Source organism: Aotus nancymaae, unplaced genomic scaffold, assembly GCF_030222135.1.
Source record: "Aotus nancymaae isolate 86718 unplaced genomic scaffold, 86718_ANA_hifiasm-v0.15.2.pri h1tg000003l, whole genome shotgun sequence".
Classification (NCBI taxonomy): domain Eukaryota; kingdom Metazoa; phylum Chordata; class Mammalia; order Primates; family Aotidae; genus Aotus; species Aotus nancymaae.
In genome coordinates, this window is record NW_026988414.1 from 65,969,030 (window position 1) to 65,986,254 (window position 17,225).

At 38.9% G+C, this 17,225-nt stretch overlaps 1 protein-coding gene across 2 annotated transcripts in view; it reads left to right on the forward strand.

The window, feature by feature from the left end:
- Positions 1 to 17,225, forward strand: part of IQCH (IQ motif containing H) — a 280,207-nt gene that overhangs the window by 40,836 nt on the left and 222,146 nt on the right. The gene's annotated exons all lie outside the window — the stretch shown is intronic.

Sequence of the window (17,225 nt, forward strand, 5' to 3'; positions counted from 1 at the left end):
TTGCCAGGGGCTGGGAGGGGCAGAGACTAGGAGTGGCTTCTAATGGGTATGAAGTTTCTTTGGGGGACAATCAACATGTTCTAGAATCATACAGTGGTGATGATTGCACAACTCTGTGAGTATAGTAAACACCATTTAATTATATACATTAAAAATGTGAATTTTATGGTATATTAATTACATCTCGATGAAGCTGTTAAAAACTTTTTGAAAGAGTAAAGTAGGAAATTTGCTTTGTGTTCTAAGTTAGAAAACATAATGAATGTATAGGCCCGTTTCTCTAATTTCATTTTATAGTTGTTTCAGGTATACTCATGGCATAGTCAATTTCTACAACAAAAGAGCTTTCTTCAGAAGAAAATAAATCAAGGCATAATGCCGTCACATTTTTTAATAGAGCCACGTGGCAAGGAATAGTGCTCAATAAGTTTCTGACTTTACCCCCATTGAGTGTTCTCTCAGTTTTCTACTGTTTTGTCCCTGTCTTAGTTCAGGCTTCTGTAACAGAATACCATAAACTGGGTGGCTTAAACAATAGAAGTCTATTTTTTACAGCTCTGGAGGCTGGAATTCAAAGGTCAAGGTGCTGGCAGATGTGGTGTCTGGTGAGGTCCTTCTTCCTGGTTTGCAGACAGCCTTCTTCTTTGTTTCTTCACATGGCAGAGAGAGAGGAAAAAAAAAAAACCCAGCAAGCTTTTGTGTGTCTTTTTATAAGGGTATTGATCTCATTCATGACGGTTCTACCCTCATGAGCTAATTATCTCCCAAAAACCTCACTTGTTAATACTGTTACATTGGGTTAGGATTTCAACATATGGGTTTTGGTGGTGGGGGCACAAACATTCAGTCCACAGCCTCCCTGACTCAAAAGTAATTCTAGCTCACCTCTTTCGGGTAGCAGGAAGTGTTATCAGTGCTTTGAAAATACTAACTTGTTTGAACTTCAGAACAATCCTAGAAGGAGGTATTATTATTATTATTATTATTATTACTGGTTTTGAGACAGAGTTTTGCTCTTGTCAGCCAGGCTGGAGTGGAGTGGCGTGATCTCGACTCACTGCAACCTCCACCTCCTGGGTTCAAGCGATTCTCCTGCCTCAGCCTTCTGAGTAGCTCAGATTATAGGCTCCTGCCACCATACCAAGCTAATTTTTGTATTTTTAGTAGAGACAGGATTTTGCCATGTTGGCCGGGCTGTTCTTGAACTTGTGACCTCAGGTGATCCACCTGCCTTGGCCTCCCAAAGTGCTGGGATTATAGGTGTGAGCTACTGTGCCTGGTCCCACTATGATATCTTTTTTCTATAATAGCTTTATTGAGATATAATTTGCATACCGTAAAATTCACTCTTTTAGAATATTCAGTGGGTTTTTTTTTTTTTTAGCACATTTGCAGAGTCGTACAGCTATTATATGGTACCCTTTTTACAACTGATTGTATCACCCTATATTTTTCCTTCATCACACTTGCCATAGATTGTAATTATATAGTGAGCTGTATAACTTTTTTTTTTTTTTGAGATGGAGGCTTGCTCTGTTGCCTAGTCTGGAGTACAGTGGGGCGATCTTGGTTCACTAGAACCTCCGCCTCCCGTGTTCAAGCAATTCTCTGCCTCAACCTCCCAAGTAGCTGGGATTACAGGTGCCTGTCACCACGCCCAGCTAATTTTTGTATTTTTAGTAGAGACGGGGTTTCACCATCTTGGCCAGGCTGATTTTGAACTCCTGACCTCATGATCCACCCACCTAAGCCTCCCAAAGTGCTGGGATTACAGGTGTGAACCACCATGCCCAACCAGTTGTAGGATTTTTTAAATGTCTATCTTCCCACTAGATTATTTTGCACCATAAAGTCAAAAGCAAACAATGCTGTCTTGTCAGCTGTTATGCATGCCTACTATGCCAACATAAAAGCTTGTATTATTAAGTAGTTGTGAAATTCAACCGCAATATTACTATTTTTAATTGCCCACTTCTAGCCTTTTAAACTAGATAAACCCCAGTCACTTCTTTAAGCTCTCTCTTCCCAAAAGTGCATAGCTGTTTTTGAAATTCACACCAAAAAGCTTAAATGACAGGAGTTGCTCAGTTGTAATTAAGAATCATAATTTATAATTGTTTATTAAACCTCTTTAAATTTGAAAAAGCATACTCAGAAAAATTTACAATTTAAAAAAGAAAGGTTACACTAATCTTTCACTTTCTGAGGTTTTCTCTTGAAAAAAAATCAGTGATGAAATATCAGTATGTAGAATTAGAATGTTAAGTCTGATTTTTAGAATTTGCAGATAACTGTGGTAAAATCAACATGGACTCCGTTTTTGCTTATTAAAATACAAATTTTTAATTTTTTCCTCCAAATTTATTAGTAATACATGCTTGTTGTAACAAACATAATATGAAAATGTAAAGGCAAAGCCAGTTGTTTCACCCCCACCCTCTACCAAACTACCAATCCCATGAGGCAACCAGTGTTAACAGTGGGTTGTATTTGTCCACTCATTTCCCTTTGTAATAATGTATATACAGTACAAGTACATATGCAGATATGTAGGGTTTTAGCTGGTTATGAATTTTTTTGCTTTTACTGAAATACATAACATTTTGAATCATGCAAATAAAAAACATTTTTTGTTCACAAATGCTCTATATTAAGTTTTGTTAGTATAATTATTGACATAAAATATATGCTATTTTATGGTTATAAAACAGGATAAAAATGTAACATGGTATGATATTTCTGAGTTTTTTTCTATTGACTATCTATGACAACAAAAGAGGGAAAGTGGAACCCTGTGGGTTCTGGGGTTGAGTCTGAAGAGCTCAAAGTAAGTGGGAAATAACTTTGATAGCTCATGCTTTGGTATATAAATTATAGCAGTTTTTTACTCCATTTCATTATATATCCATTTTTGTTTCAATATAAAAGTAATGGATTTTACTTTAAAATATTAGATAAAACTCATGCCCCAAATAATATAGCTCTTGTTTATTATGTTCCTATCATACTACCACATACTCCCAGTAGTGCCTCAATTTGAGAAGTAGAGGATTGTACAGCATCAATGTATTCATTTACCAAACATTTTAAAATTTTTATTTATTTCACTTATCTTTTATTTTTGTGAGTACATAGTAGGTGTACATATGTATGGGATACATGAGATATTCTAGTATAGGCATCCAATGCATATAATCACATCAGGGTAAATGGAGTAGCTATCACCTCAAGCTTGCATTTATCCTTGTGTTACAAACACACCAATTATACTCAAGTTATTTTTAGTGTACAATAAATTATTACTGGCTATAGTTGCTCTGTTCTACTGTCAAATACTAGTTCTTATTCATTCTTTCTATTTTTTGTATCCATTAACCATCTCCACTTCCCCACTACCCCACACTACCCTTCCCAGATTCTAGTATCCATCCTTCTACTTTCCATCTTCATGAGTTCAACTATTTTAATTTTTAGTTCCCACAAATGAGTAAGAATATGTGTTCTTGTTTGCCTGGCTTACTTAACATAATGAAGTCCAATTCCGTCCCTGTTGTTGTAAGTGACAAGATCTCATTCTTTTTTGTGGCTAAATAGTACTTCATTGTGTATATGTACCACTTTCTTTATCCATTCATCTGGGTTTTTTGTTTGCTTGTTTTTTAACTTTTAAGTTCAGGGGTACATGTGCAGGTTTGTTACATAGGTAAACTTGTGTTATGGGAGTTTGTTGTACAGATTTTCATCACCCCTAGTACCCGTTAGTTATTTTTCCTGATCCCCTCCCTCCTTCCACCTTCTGTCCTCCAATAGCCCAGTGTGTGTGTTGTTCCTCTCTATGTGTCCATGTGCTCTTATCACTTAGCTCCCACTTATAAATGAGAACGTGGTATTTTCTGTTACTGCATTAGTTTGCTAAGGATAATGGCCTCCAGCTCTAGCCATGTCCCTGCAAAGGACATGGTCCTCATTCCTTTTAATGGCTGCATAGTATTCCATGGTATATATGTACCACACTTTCTTTATCTAGTCTATTATTGATGGACATTTGGGTTGATTCTATGTCTTTGCTATTGTGAATAGTGCTGCAGTTGACATATGTGTGCATGTATCTTTGTAATAGAATGATTTCTGTTCCTTTGGGTGTATACCCAGTAATGAGATTGCTGGGTCAAATGGTATCTCTAGTTTTAGGTCTTTGAAGAATTGCCATACTGCCTTCCACAATGGTTAAACTAATTTACATTTCCACAAACAGTGTAAAAGTGTTCCTATTTCTCTGCAACCTTGCCAACATCTGTTGTTTCTTGATTTTTAAATAATCACCATTCTGACTGATGTGAGATGGTATCTCATTGTGATTTTAATTTGCATTTCTCTCATAATCAATGATGTTGACCTTTTTTTCATATGATCATTGGCTGCATATATGTTGTCTTTTGAAAAGTGTCTGTTCATGTCCTTTGCCCACTTTTTAATTGGGTTGGTTTTTTCTTATAAATTTTTTTAAGTTCCTTACAGATGCATCCTTCGTTGGATACATAGTTTGCAAAAATGTTCTCCTATTCTGTAGGTTGTCTGTTTATTTTGTTGATAGTTTCTTTTGTTGTGCAGGAGCTCTTTATTTAGTTTAATTAGATCCCATTTGTCAATTTTTGCTTTTGTTACAGTTGCTTTTGGCATCTTTGTCATAAAATCTGTCCCCATGCTTATGTCCTGAATGGTATTGCCTAGGTTTTCTTCCAGAATTTTTATAGTTTTGAGTTTTATATTTAAGTCTTTAATCCATCTTGAGTTAGTTTTTGTGGTGGTGTAAGGAAGGGGTCCAGTTTCAGTCTTCTGCATATGGCTAACCAGTTATCCCACCATCATTTATTGAATAGAAAATCCTTTCCCTATTGCTTTTTTTTTTTGTCAGATTTGTCAAAGATCAGAGAGTTGTAGGTGTGCAGTTTATTTATGGGTTCTCTGTTCTTTGGTCTATTTGTCTGTTTTTTGTGTGTTTACTAGTACCATGCTGTTTTGGTTACTATAGCTTTGTGGTATAATTTGAAATCAGGTAATGTGATTCCTCCAGTTTTATTCTCTTTGCTTGGGACAGCTTTGGCTATTCTGGCTCTTTTGTGGTTTCATGTAAATTTTTCTAGTTTTGTGAAGAATGTCATTGGTACTTTGATAAGGATTGCATTGAATCTGTAGATTGCTTTGGGTAGTATGTATATTTTGATAGTATTGATTCTTCCAATCCATGAACATGGACTATCTTTCTTTTTTATATCCTCTTCAATTTCTTCCATTAATGTTTTGTAGTATTTATTGTAGAGATTTTTCATGTCTTTTGTTAATTCCTAGATATTTATTTGTAGCTATTGTAAATAGGATTACTTTCTTGGTTTCTTTTTCACGTTGTTTGTTGTTGGCTTATAGAAATGCTACTGATTTGTTGTTGTTGTTGTTTTGTTTTTCGTTTTTTTTGAGATGGAGTCTTGCTGTGTCAACAGGCTGGAGTGCAGTGGTGTGATCTCAGCTCACTGAACCCCCACCTCCAAGCGATTCTCCTGCCTCAGCCTCCTGAGTAACTGGGATTACAGGCATGCACCACCACACCCAGCTAATTTTTGTATTTTTAGTAAAGACGGGGTTTTACCATGTTGGTCAGGATGGTCTCAATCTCTTGACCTCATGATCCACCCACCTCAGCCTCCCAAAGTGCTGGGATTACAGGTGTGAGACACTGTGCCCGGCTACTACTGATGTTTGTATGTTTATTTTGAATCCAGCAACTTAACTGAACATGTTTATCAGTTCTAATAGTTCTTTGGTGGAGTCTTTAGGTTTTTCTAAATATAAGATCATATCACCTGCAAACAAGGATAATTTGACTTCTTCCTTTCCAGTTTGGATGCCCTTTATTTATTTCTCTTTTCTTATTGCTCTAGCCAGGACTTCTAGTACTATGTTGAATAACAGTGGTAAAAGTGGGCATTCTTGTCATATTCCCAACCTTAGGGAAAAGACTTTCCGTTTTTTTCCCCACTTAGTATGATACTAGCTGTGGGTCTGTCATATATGGCTTTTATTATGTTGAAATACGTTTCTTGTATACCCACTTCCCTGAAAGTTTTTCTTGTGAAGGAATGTTAAATTTTATCAAATACTTTTTCAGCATCAATTGAAATGATCGTATGATTTTGTCCTTTATTCTGTTGATAATAATGCATCACATTGATTGATTTGCTATATGTTGAATCATCATCCTTCCATTTCTGGAATAAATCCCCCTGGTCATGATGAATTATCTTCTTAATATGTTGTTGAATTCAATTTACTAGTATTTTGTTGAGAATTTTTGCATCAATATTCATCAAGGACATTGGTCCATAGTTTTCTTTTTTTAATGTTTCTTTGTCTGGCTTTGGTATCGGGTAATACTGGCCTTGTAGAATGAGTTGAAAGTATTTGGAAGGATTCAATACTTGTTTGGAAACAGGTGCAATAATATGAGCAAGAGATAGGATGATCTAAGCCAGAATGGTGTAAGGAGATGGAGAAAGAATGTCAAATGAAGAGAGATTGCAGAGGTATAATCTGAAGTTTTTAAGGATAAAGGAAAGAAGTCAAAAGCAATGATAAGGTTTTGGCTCAAGTAACTGGAGTGGGGATGTGGTGATGCTATTTACTAAAATAGGGAACATAGGCTATTCTATTTCTATTTGGGCTTATTGTTACATGAACAATAATGTGAAAATTAGGTGTTCCCATGAACAATTAAGACTGGGCCATTAATTGCATGGGTTATTAGAGTTTGGGACTAGAAATAGGTGGTTCAAATTAGGTAATTTGAACAGAGTGTCATAAAAAGACTATTTCCCAGATTGAGAAGCAGATGGAGGGAATAAGAGACAATGTACTGGTAATAACAGGACACAACCAACCTTAGGTCTTAAGGGTCAAGAGGAGAAAATGGTGTAGTGGATGCTATATCAGTCTGTTCTCACACTGCTATAAAGAACTGCCCAAGAATGGGTAATTTATAAAGGAAAGAGGTTTAATCAACTCACAGTTCAGCATGGCTCAGGAAATTTACAGTCATGGCAGAAGGGGAAGTAAACACATCCTTCTTCACAGGGTGGCAGGAAGAAGAATGAGTGCCAGCAGAGAAAATGCCAGATGCTTATAAAACCATCAGATCTTGTGAGAACTCACTCACTATCACAAGAACAGCATGAGGGAAACTGCCCTCATGATTCAGTTACCTCCCACCAGGTCCCTCCCATGACACATGGGGATTATGGGAACTACAATTCAAGATGAGATTTGGGGGGGGGACACAGCTAAACCATATCAGATACTATAGTATGCTGCCCAGATTCTGCCCACCGTAGATCTGAAGTACTCATTCCCCCAACTATATGGAATGCTAGCTATTGATGGATCAGAGCTGAGATCCTCCCACGGCTATGCCAAAGGCAGCTGTCCAGCCCAGATTAGCCTTCTTCTCAGGATAGCTACATCTAATGACTGGCTGATGTGGTGTACAGAGTCTAGCCCCTGTCTCAATGTGGGACAAAAATAAGGGCCATGGCCGGGTGTGGTGACTCACGCCTGTGATCCCAACACTTTGGAATGCCAAGGCAGGCGGATCATTTGCAGTCAGGAGTTTGAGACCAGCCTGTCCGACATGGTGAAACCCTATCTCTACTAAAAATACAAAACAATTAGACAGGAGTGGTAGTCCATGCCTGTATTCCCAGCTACTCAGGAGGCTGAGGAAGGAGAATCGCTTGAACCCAGGAGGCAGAGATTGCAGTGAGCTGAGATCGTGCCACTGTACTCCAGCCTGAGTGACAGAGCAAGACTCCATCAAAAAAAAAAAAAAAAAAAAAAGGGTTTGGGAGGCCAAGGTGGGCGGACCACCTGAGATTGAGAGTCAGAGACCAGCCTGACCAATATGGAGAAACCCCATCTCTACTAAAAATGCAAAATTAGCCGGGCATGGTGGCACATGCCTGTAATCCCAACTACTTGGGAGGCTGAGGCAGGAAAATTGCTTGACCCCGGGAGGTGGAGGTTGCAATAAGCCAAGATCACACTATTGCACTCCAGCTTGGATAACAAGAATGAAACTCGATCTCAAACCAAAAATAAATAAAAAGGGCCATAACTCCCAAACTCCCCACGGGGTCAGCTGAGGATCTTGTAGTAACACATCACAATTCAACTTCTTGTGTTTAGTCCTGCATCCCTTACTCCTCACGGATGTTGATCCTGAGAGCTGTCCCCAGCAAACCTGCACAAATCTCTGTTTCAGACTCTGTTTCCTAGGAAACCTAAACTAAAACCAATGGTTATCATTACCTGTTGTGGAAGCAGATAGACAGCCCTAAAGAGAGCATGGCCCAACAGTGACTATGGCCTTTAAGAGACATAGCATTTAGTGGGGCACCTCACTTGTTGGCAGTCCCTCAGAGAGGGAACCAGAACAACAAATACCCTAACCTCATGCTCCTCCTTCCTTCTCATCTTCTGCCCATGTTTTCCAATGACAAATGGAAGATATCCAGGACAGGGTGTATTATTTTTTAAAACTACTGATTTCCAAAATATATGTGAGCAGGGCAACAATCTGACTTACTGACCAAATGAGAGTGCTTCTAGGAAGAAAAGAGGATGCTGTTAATAATTGCTTTAGGACAACAGGGGTAAACCAACTTCCTCTCAAAACATTCACCCATTTATTAAGTCATTTGATCATTCAGCAAATTGCTTACTGGGCATTAGGCACTCTTCTAAGCATTAGAGGACTTGTTTTCAAGAATATGTTGAGGGAGATAGACAAATAAACATCATCTGAGACAGAGAGAAGCAGCAAGGGCTACAGAACCAAAGAGAAAGAGTGGGCTTATGCAAACTTGGTCAGGGATGGGAAAGGCTTTACAAAGGCAATGATGCCTGGGCTGAGTCTCAGCCAGCTAAGATGATAGAGGAGAGGTGTTACCAGTGGAGGAAATGTGCAAACACATGGACATAAACCAGAGCATGGCTTATTTGGGGGGAAAAATGTAGGCAGTATTGTTTGAGGACAGTCAAGAGATGAGGTTGAAGTAGAAATAAGGGAGGGCTAATTATGACGCAGCTTGCTAACATTATATAATGTGAAAGAATTTTGATTTATATTAATGACAAAAGAACAATTTATGATTTTTAAATAGCAAATTAGAGAATGATGTGATCATAATAGTGATTTGAAAAGATCATTTTACCAGCAGTATGGAAAAAGAGATTGAAGTTGGAGGTAGCATCTAGGAACATCATCAACCAATTTGTGGTAATCCAGGTGAGAGATAATCAAGTTCTGAATTATTGTGGTGATCATGGGCATAAAGAAAAAAAGACTGTGATTAGTGGTAGAACTAACACTACTTGGTGATTGGGGGATTAAAAAAGAGAGTGAGAGAGTCAGTGATAACTCACAAGTATCCAGCTTGGGGACTAAGTAGTAGTTACACCATCCATTGAGATGGAAGACAGGAGATGGAGCAGACATGTTGGGGTGATGATTGGAGTAGGCAATAAGATTAATTCAGTTTCATACAATGTTGAATCTGAGATGCTTGTGGACCCTTCCAAGAAGAAATGCCTAACAGGCAGCTGAATGTACCTACATGTAGTATGGAGGTCAAAAGAAATATCTGAGAATGAGCTATAGATTTGCTCTTATCAACATTTAGGGACGGTACAAGTCAGAGAAGATGGAATCTCTCAAAGAGAGCATCAAGTGAAAATGATGAGTATTGTAGTTGTAATTTCCATTTTGATACCACAAATCATAAGAGTCAAAATCAGTAAGAGATTTTAAGGTTAAAAAACATAATTTTTAAAACCAAACAATCATATATGTTATACAGACTTTTCTATTACAAAGTTTAAGTCTAAACTTTTTTATTCAGTCTGAAGATTCTTCCAAATCACTTTTGGCCTTTTGACATCACATGTGGCATCATGATGACAGACTGTTTTTTAATAACTCTGACTTGAAGTTGAATCTTTTGTCCTCTTTCGGCTGGTAATATACTTCTGGGGCATAATGAAAAATAGTGGAGTTTATTTTCATTGTCTTATTTGGTTAAACTCATAATTTCATATTTTCCTTAACTTAATTCCTAGCCCTGAAAGTTAAATACCTTCTTCTGAAAATCGGTGGAAGGCTTCTGTCAGAGCTGTTCAGTACCTGAATGATTACATAAACTGGTGACACCAGCTCTCCATAGCTTTGAAAATCCTAGAATCAAGGCCAGGCATGGTGGCTCACACCTGTAATCCCAGCACTTTGAGAGGCCAAGGCAGGCAGATCACCTGAGGTCAGGAGTTCGAGACCAGCCTGACCAACATGGAGAAACCCCATCTCTACTAAAAATACCCCAAAAAATTAGCCTGGCGTGGTGGTAGGCACCTGTAATTCCAACTACTCTGGAGGCTAAGGCAGGAGAATTGCTTGAACCCAGGAGGCGGAGGTTGCAGTGGGCTGAGATTGTGCCTTTGCACTCCATCCTAGGCAACAAGAATGAAACTGCATCTCCAAAAAAAAAAAAAAGAAAAGAAAACCTTGGAGTCGGCCAGATGTGGTGGCTCACACCTGTAATCCTAGCACTTTGGGAGGCTGAGACAGGTGGATCACAAGGTCAAGAGATCGAGAACATCCTGGCCAATGTGGGGAAACCCTGTCTCTATTAAAAATATATAAAAATCCTAGAGTCAAGGCCAGGCGTGGTGGCCTACACTTGTAGTCCCAGCTACTTGGGAGGCTGAGGCAGGAGAATCGCTTGAACCCAAGAGGCTGAGGTTGCAGTGAACCGAGATGGCGCCACTGCACTCCAGCCTGGCAATAGAGTGAGACACCATCTCAAACCAAAAAAAAAAAGAAGAAGAGAAAATCCATCTATTCCATGAGATTTGCTCTAGTGGTTTATGACATAATTTCTGCATCTATAATAACTTTTTAATTTTAATGCTGCATCAAAATGTAACATTTTAAAAGGCGTTTTAAGCAAAAATCAGAGATACTAGTGTAGATTAAATTTCAAGCACCTGTGGTACTTCTAGGATACAAAATTCAATTGTGATAATGATGGTATAAACATATTTTTATACACAGCTAGTGTGAGTTCCACAATTGCATCACAGCTTACTCCTGTAGGTAGTGACTGGCAAGATTCTTTTGACATCACACGTCAGAAAGGCTGATTTCAGAAATGTTAAAACTTGAAAACACATTTTTTTGAATAGAAGAAATACAGCAAATATCATACAAGGCTTTTCCCTTAACCTAATAATTTCAATGTTGAAAGCATTCTTAGAGATTTTCTTTTGTAATTATGAAGGCAATTAAATTGTGAAGGCAGTTTGTGAGACAATAATTCAGATTACTCAGCAAACTTTGAGTGTTAAATTTGTGCCATTCACTGTGCCCAGCTCTGGAATGCAGAGATACGCAATACAGCATGATCCCTTTCCACATGGAATTTAATATAGTGGCCCTCCTGGGGAGCCTTGGGAAATATAGAGGGGCTTCTGGGGTTGTCACAATGTTTTTGGAGCACTACTGGCCTTTATGGGCCAGGGACACTAAACTTTCTACAATGCATAGGATTTTGTGCACAAGAAGAGCTATATCTCTTGCAGTATTTTTAGAATCCACTCTGGAAAACACTGCAGAAGACAGACACACAGTCATTATTCATGCAAAACCAACCACTAGGGAAGGGTCATACTATCACTGTGTTGTAACTGCCTCATTCTAGACAATACCTATTGTTAAGCTTGTATACCTACCTTGTTTTCCAGATGTAACTCAGAATAATTTTTGGCAAAAGCAAAAAGGTGAAGCCATTCCAAAGAATGTGATGTAGGCAGTCTATAAGACAGGTTCCAAAAAGTGGAATAAATGCATACTTTCCCAAATAGCACAATACTTGGCACGTGGTAAAGCGCTCAATTATGGGTATTATTATAATTATTAACCTAATTCTAGAATCTCCTGGAATCTCACATTTTGAAGGGACTTCAGCAGTCATCTAATTCTACCCAGGATAAACACCAGCCCACCCCCAGTTTCTTAAAATGGATGCCTTAACAATCAAACATAAAACAAAACACTGTGCTCTAGTATGATACAGCAATGTACACTTGTGTCTAACCTGAGAAAACTTCAATTTTGTGAATTTGGATCTAATTAAGAAAGATGATTTTCAAAATTTTACTCAAACTAAAGGTTTGAGGGTTTTTGACATTATGAGGCATGATATGGTAAAAGATCAAAAATGGAAAATATCAGAGCAGGCAAAGGGTTGCTTCACAAATTTTTACTCTATCAGGGTGAAAACTGTGCTGATGAGATGGCAAGTTGGATTTTATAGAATAGACTGGAGAGAAGAGAATGCCTTTAAGGATCCACTGTGAGTTCTGTCCTCTCATTAGAATGTAAGCTCCATGAGAACTGCGACTTTTTGAAAATATTTGTTTCCTTTTCCATGGCTGCTAAAAACCTTTTTTGCATGAAAATATTCAAACATACCTTCTATAGACTGGATGTATGTGTATGTCCCCAAACTTCATGTTATTAAATAAATCCTAATGCACAGTGTGATGGTATTTTCAGGTAGAGACTTTGGGAAGTGCTTAGCTCATGAGAGTGAAGCCCTCATGAGGGGGATTAGTGCTCTTATAAAAGAGGCCCTCGGGAGCTTCCTTGGCCCCTCCTCCATGTGCAGACACAGTGAAAAGATGGCCATCTATGAACCAAGAAGCAGGCCCTCACCAAACACTGAATCTACCAGTGTCTTGATTTTGAACTTCCTAGCCTCCAGAACTGTAAGAAATAAATTTTGTTGTTTATAAGCCATCCAGACTATTTTTTTGAGACAGAGTCTCATTCTGTTGTCTCAGTGAGAATGCAGTATACAATCATGGCTCATCTTGCAGCCTCAATCTCCCAGGCTCAAGCAATCCTCCTGCCTCAGCCTCCCAAGTAGCTGGGACTGGGACTAGAAGCACATGCCATCACACCTGGCTAATTTTTAAATTTTTAGTAGTGACAAGGTTTTGCTATGTTGCCCAGGCTGGTCTCAACTCCTGAGCTCAAGTGATACTCCTGCCTTGTCCTCCCAAAATGCTGGGATTACAGGTGTAAGCCAGCTCCCAGGCTTCATTATAGCCGCCCAAACAGACTAAAATAGTACCAAAAAATAACATGAATAGCCACTTCTCCATCGCTTAGATTGAACAATTGTTAACCTTTACCGTTTTTGCTTCGTCTATTTTTATTGAAGTGTTTTAAAATAAAATACAAACCTAATGACATTTCACCCCTTAATGCTTTTAATGTGAATCTTCAAAAATGAATTGTTTTTCTTTCACTCAGAATATCTTTATCTCACCTAATAAAATCAACAATAATTCTTGAATATAATAAATTTCCAGTTCATATTTAGATTGCCTCAGTTATTCCTCAAATGACTTTTGCTCCTCTCTTATCCAGTCCTGAATCTGTTATCCATTGCATCTGATTATTTTATTTCTAAAGCAGAGGAACTCTGGCTAGTTCATTGCTGTAACCAGTGCCTAGACAGTGTGTAACCTGGAGTAGGCTCTCAGTAGACATCAGCATAGTGGTTAGAACTATGGGTTAACATCCTGGCTCTATCACTTACTAGCTCTACTTTGGCAAGTCACTTAACCTCTCCATGCCTCAATTCCTCATCCGCAAAATGGGTTTAACAGTAATATCTGCTGTAAGGATAAATGAGTTGATATATGTTAATGTTTATGACACTGCCCCATACACAGTGAGTGCTATATAAGTGTTATTCTACTTATTTGTTGATAAGTACTAGTCAGCCTCTATTATGTACCTAACACATGTTGGGCACTGTTTTAGGCATCAGCCAAATTTCTCTGCTCTTAAGGAGCTTACATTCTAATTGGGGTTGAGTAGTCATTAAGAAAACAAAAAACAATTTGAAAAGTAAGCATCCAGTTGTCCCTCACTACTCATGGGAGATTGGTTCCATGACCTCCCTTGGATATTAAAATCTATGTCTGCTCCAAACCCTGATGTAAAATACTGTAATATTTGCATATAACCTATTCATATCCTCCTGTACACTTTAAATCATCTCTAGATTATTTATAATACTTAATACAATGTAAATGCTATCTATACTATATTGTTTAGAAAATAATGACAAGAAAAAGAGTCTGTATATGTTTGGTACAGATACATTTTTTTTTTCTTGAGACAGAGTCTTACTCTGTCGCCAGGCTGGAGTGCAGTGGTGCGATCTCGGCTCACTGCAATCACCGCCTCCCGGGTTCAAGCAGTTCTCCTGCCTCAGTAGCTGGGATTACAGACATGTGCCACCTGAGTAGCTGGGATTACAGACATGTGCCACCATGCCCAGCTAATTTTTGTATTTTTAGTAGAGACGGGGTTTCACCATGCTGGCAGGATGGTCTCAATCTCCTGACCTCGTGATCCGCCTGCCTCAGCCTCCTAAAGTGCTGGGATTACAGGCGTGCGCCACCGTGCCCCGCCAGTACAGATATATTTTTTAAAAATATTTTGAATTCACTGTTGATTAATCCATGGATGCAGAACCCATAGATATGGAAGGCCAGAGTGAATAGCATGTTGGTGAGAGAAAAGCTGGGAAAGGAACATAGGGAGTATTGGGGTGGTCTAACTTGTAAGGTGACATGTGAGCAGAAATGTGATGGCTCTGAAGGAGCAAGTCATGTGCCATTGGAGGAAATGCATCCTAGAAAGAGGAAAGACCCTAAATTAGGAGTGTGAATAGCAAAGAAGAGGAGTGTGCAAGGGAGAGAGAAGTAGGACGAGTAGGAGGGGCCAGATCTTGTGGACCCCATTGTGAGACTTTAGATATTACCGAGTGAGAATGAAAGTTATTGGAGGCTTTCACCAGAGAACATAACTTGTAATTTGAAAGGTCCCCTACAGAAAGAGTAGTGAATGCTATAATAGAGTTTTGGAAAACATGCTTTTGTACAGCCAGAGGGTATGCCTAATGCCTGGGCTTTGTTGTAACCATTAAGTGCATCATCTTGAAAATCTTTTTCAAGCACAGCAGTGTGACCTCTGCATCCTAGACTGCCAGCTCACATATAGTATGTTCTTCCAACAATTTTTCTACACCGTGAGGACCCTCAACCCATTGACCTCTCATTATTTCACTATTTATCACTTTTGTCTTACTGTCTTTTCCTTCTCAGCTAGATTAGATGCCATGGTTGTGGCAGAAATTGTTAATTCTCTGCCCAATATCTGTTTCCTCACCTATATTACTAACAGAACTGATTTTGCTCCAGATGGCATTTGTCATAAGGAATAAGATTCCTCGTTTCTGAGCCTTCCTTGAAGCAAAATATTTCCACGTGTCCCATTTCTGTCCAGTTAGTACCGAGCAGCAGTTTACTGGGGGTTGGTTCCAGGGAATATTTTGCTTTTCTAATAACAGGGATAGTCACAGCTGGCATCTTCCTTTGCCCCTATTTCCCTTTCTCCTTTCTTTCTTCCTTAAACACAGATATGACATCTGGAGCTGCAGCAATCATCTTGCAACCGTGGGATGATAAGCATGGATAAAAGACAACACCCTGATGGTTGTAGAGCAGAAAGAGAGAAAGGAACTGGGTCCCTGATGGCTTCTCTGAGCAGCTGAACTAATGCTAGCAATTGACTACCTCTGGCATGTGAGAATAGACCCCAGTAGGATTTTCTATTATATAATGTTAAATATCTTCTAACTGATTTGGTGGTTCAACGCCATAGTCTCTTGCAAACATCCTTGTCTCTCTTTCCCTCCATCATGCCTGGGAGACAAAACACAAGGCTGGTTAAACCTAACCAACAGCTCTGTATTTGCATCTGGGTAGCTAACTATAGCTGCAGTACATCTCACAAGGTGCTTAGTGGTCTGATTTTATTTTTATTATTTTTTGAGACAGTCTTGTTCTGTCGCCAGGCACCAGGCTGGAGTGCAGTGGCTCAATCTTGGCTCACTGCAATCTCTGCCTCCTGGGTTCAAGCAGTTTTCCTGCCTCAGCCTCCCGAGTAGCTGGGACTACAGGCATGCACCACCACACCCAGCTAATTTTTGTATGTTTTAGTAGAGACAAAGTTTCACCATGTTGGCCAGGATAGTCTCGATCTCTTGGCCTCGTGATCCGCCTGCCTCGGCCTCCCAAAGTGCTGGGATTACAGGTGTGAGCCACCGCACCCAGCCTGATTTTAATTTTATGACCCAAATTTCAGGTGAGCACTAAACTCAGCTGAGAAGTGCTATCACTTTTCTATAGCAAAATCACTTTCTCATTCCTTGATAAGGCTATTTTAAACTTTCTCCTCTCTCTTCATACCTCCAGCACTCTTGTCTTCCCCTACTTTCAGCTGATGATCTCCCTTCATACTCAATGAAAAAAAGAAATGAAATCAGATGAGCTCCACCTCATTTTTTGTGTCAGAGTCTGCTAGCATCCCCAATATTCCTCTTCCTCTTTCTTCGTAATCACGCCCTTGATCTTTTTAGCTAGAAATATGGCTGTCCCGTGTAAAGACCATATTTTCAAGCTTCCTTTGCAGTTGATAATAGCTATATGGCCAAGTACTGGCTAATAAAATGTAAGAGGGAGTATTATGGGTAGCTTTCAGGAAATGTTCTAAAAAGATAGAACTGGCTTGTGCCCTTTGATCCGTTTCTTCTCCCTCCTCTCTTTTGCTACCTGTGATGAATCTATGATGCTGAACTGTCTAGCAGCCATCTTAGACCATGAAGAATAGGTCCATATATTAGGATAAAAGGGTACTGAGCTAGAAGGAGTCTTATCCCTAACAATTTTATGACTTTCAAACTAACCCTGAACAACATACCTCTGTAATTCAGAAACATAAGAGGATTAAATTCTGACTTAATTAAACAATATTATTCTAGGTTTTGGTTACATGTAGACAAATGAATCCTAACCAAATGCATCAGTCTATGTCTAGATGTATATTCTGTGCCTTCTCTCTAATCATAATGGAAGTGTTCTTCTCCTATTGAGGCCAGCCTCTTACTAAAGAGGCTGGCCTCAATAGGAGAAGTCACTTCCTTCTGCAGTTACTTCCTCTCATGAATCATCAGTTTCTCACTGCTCAGTCATTTAGAGATCTT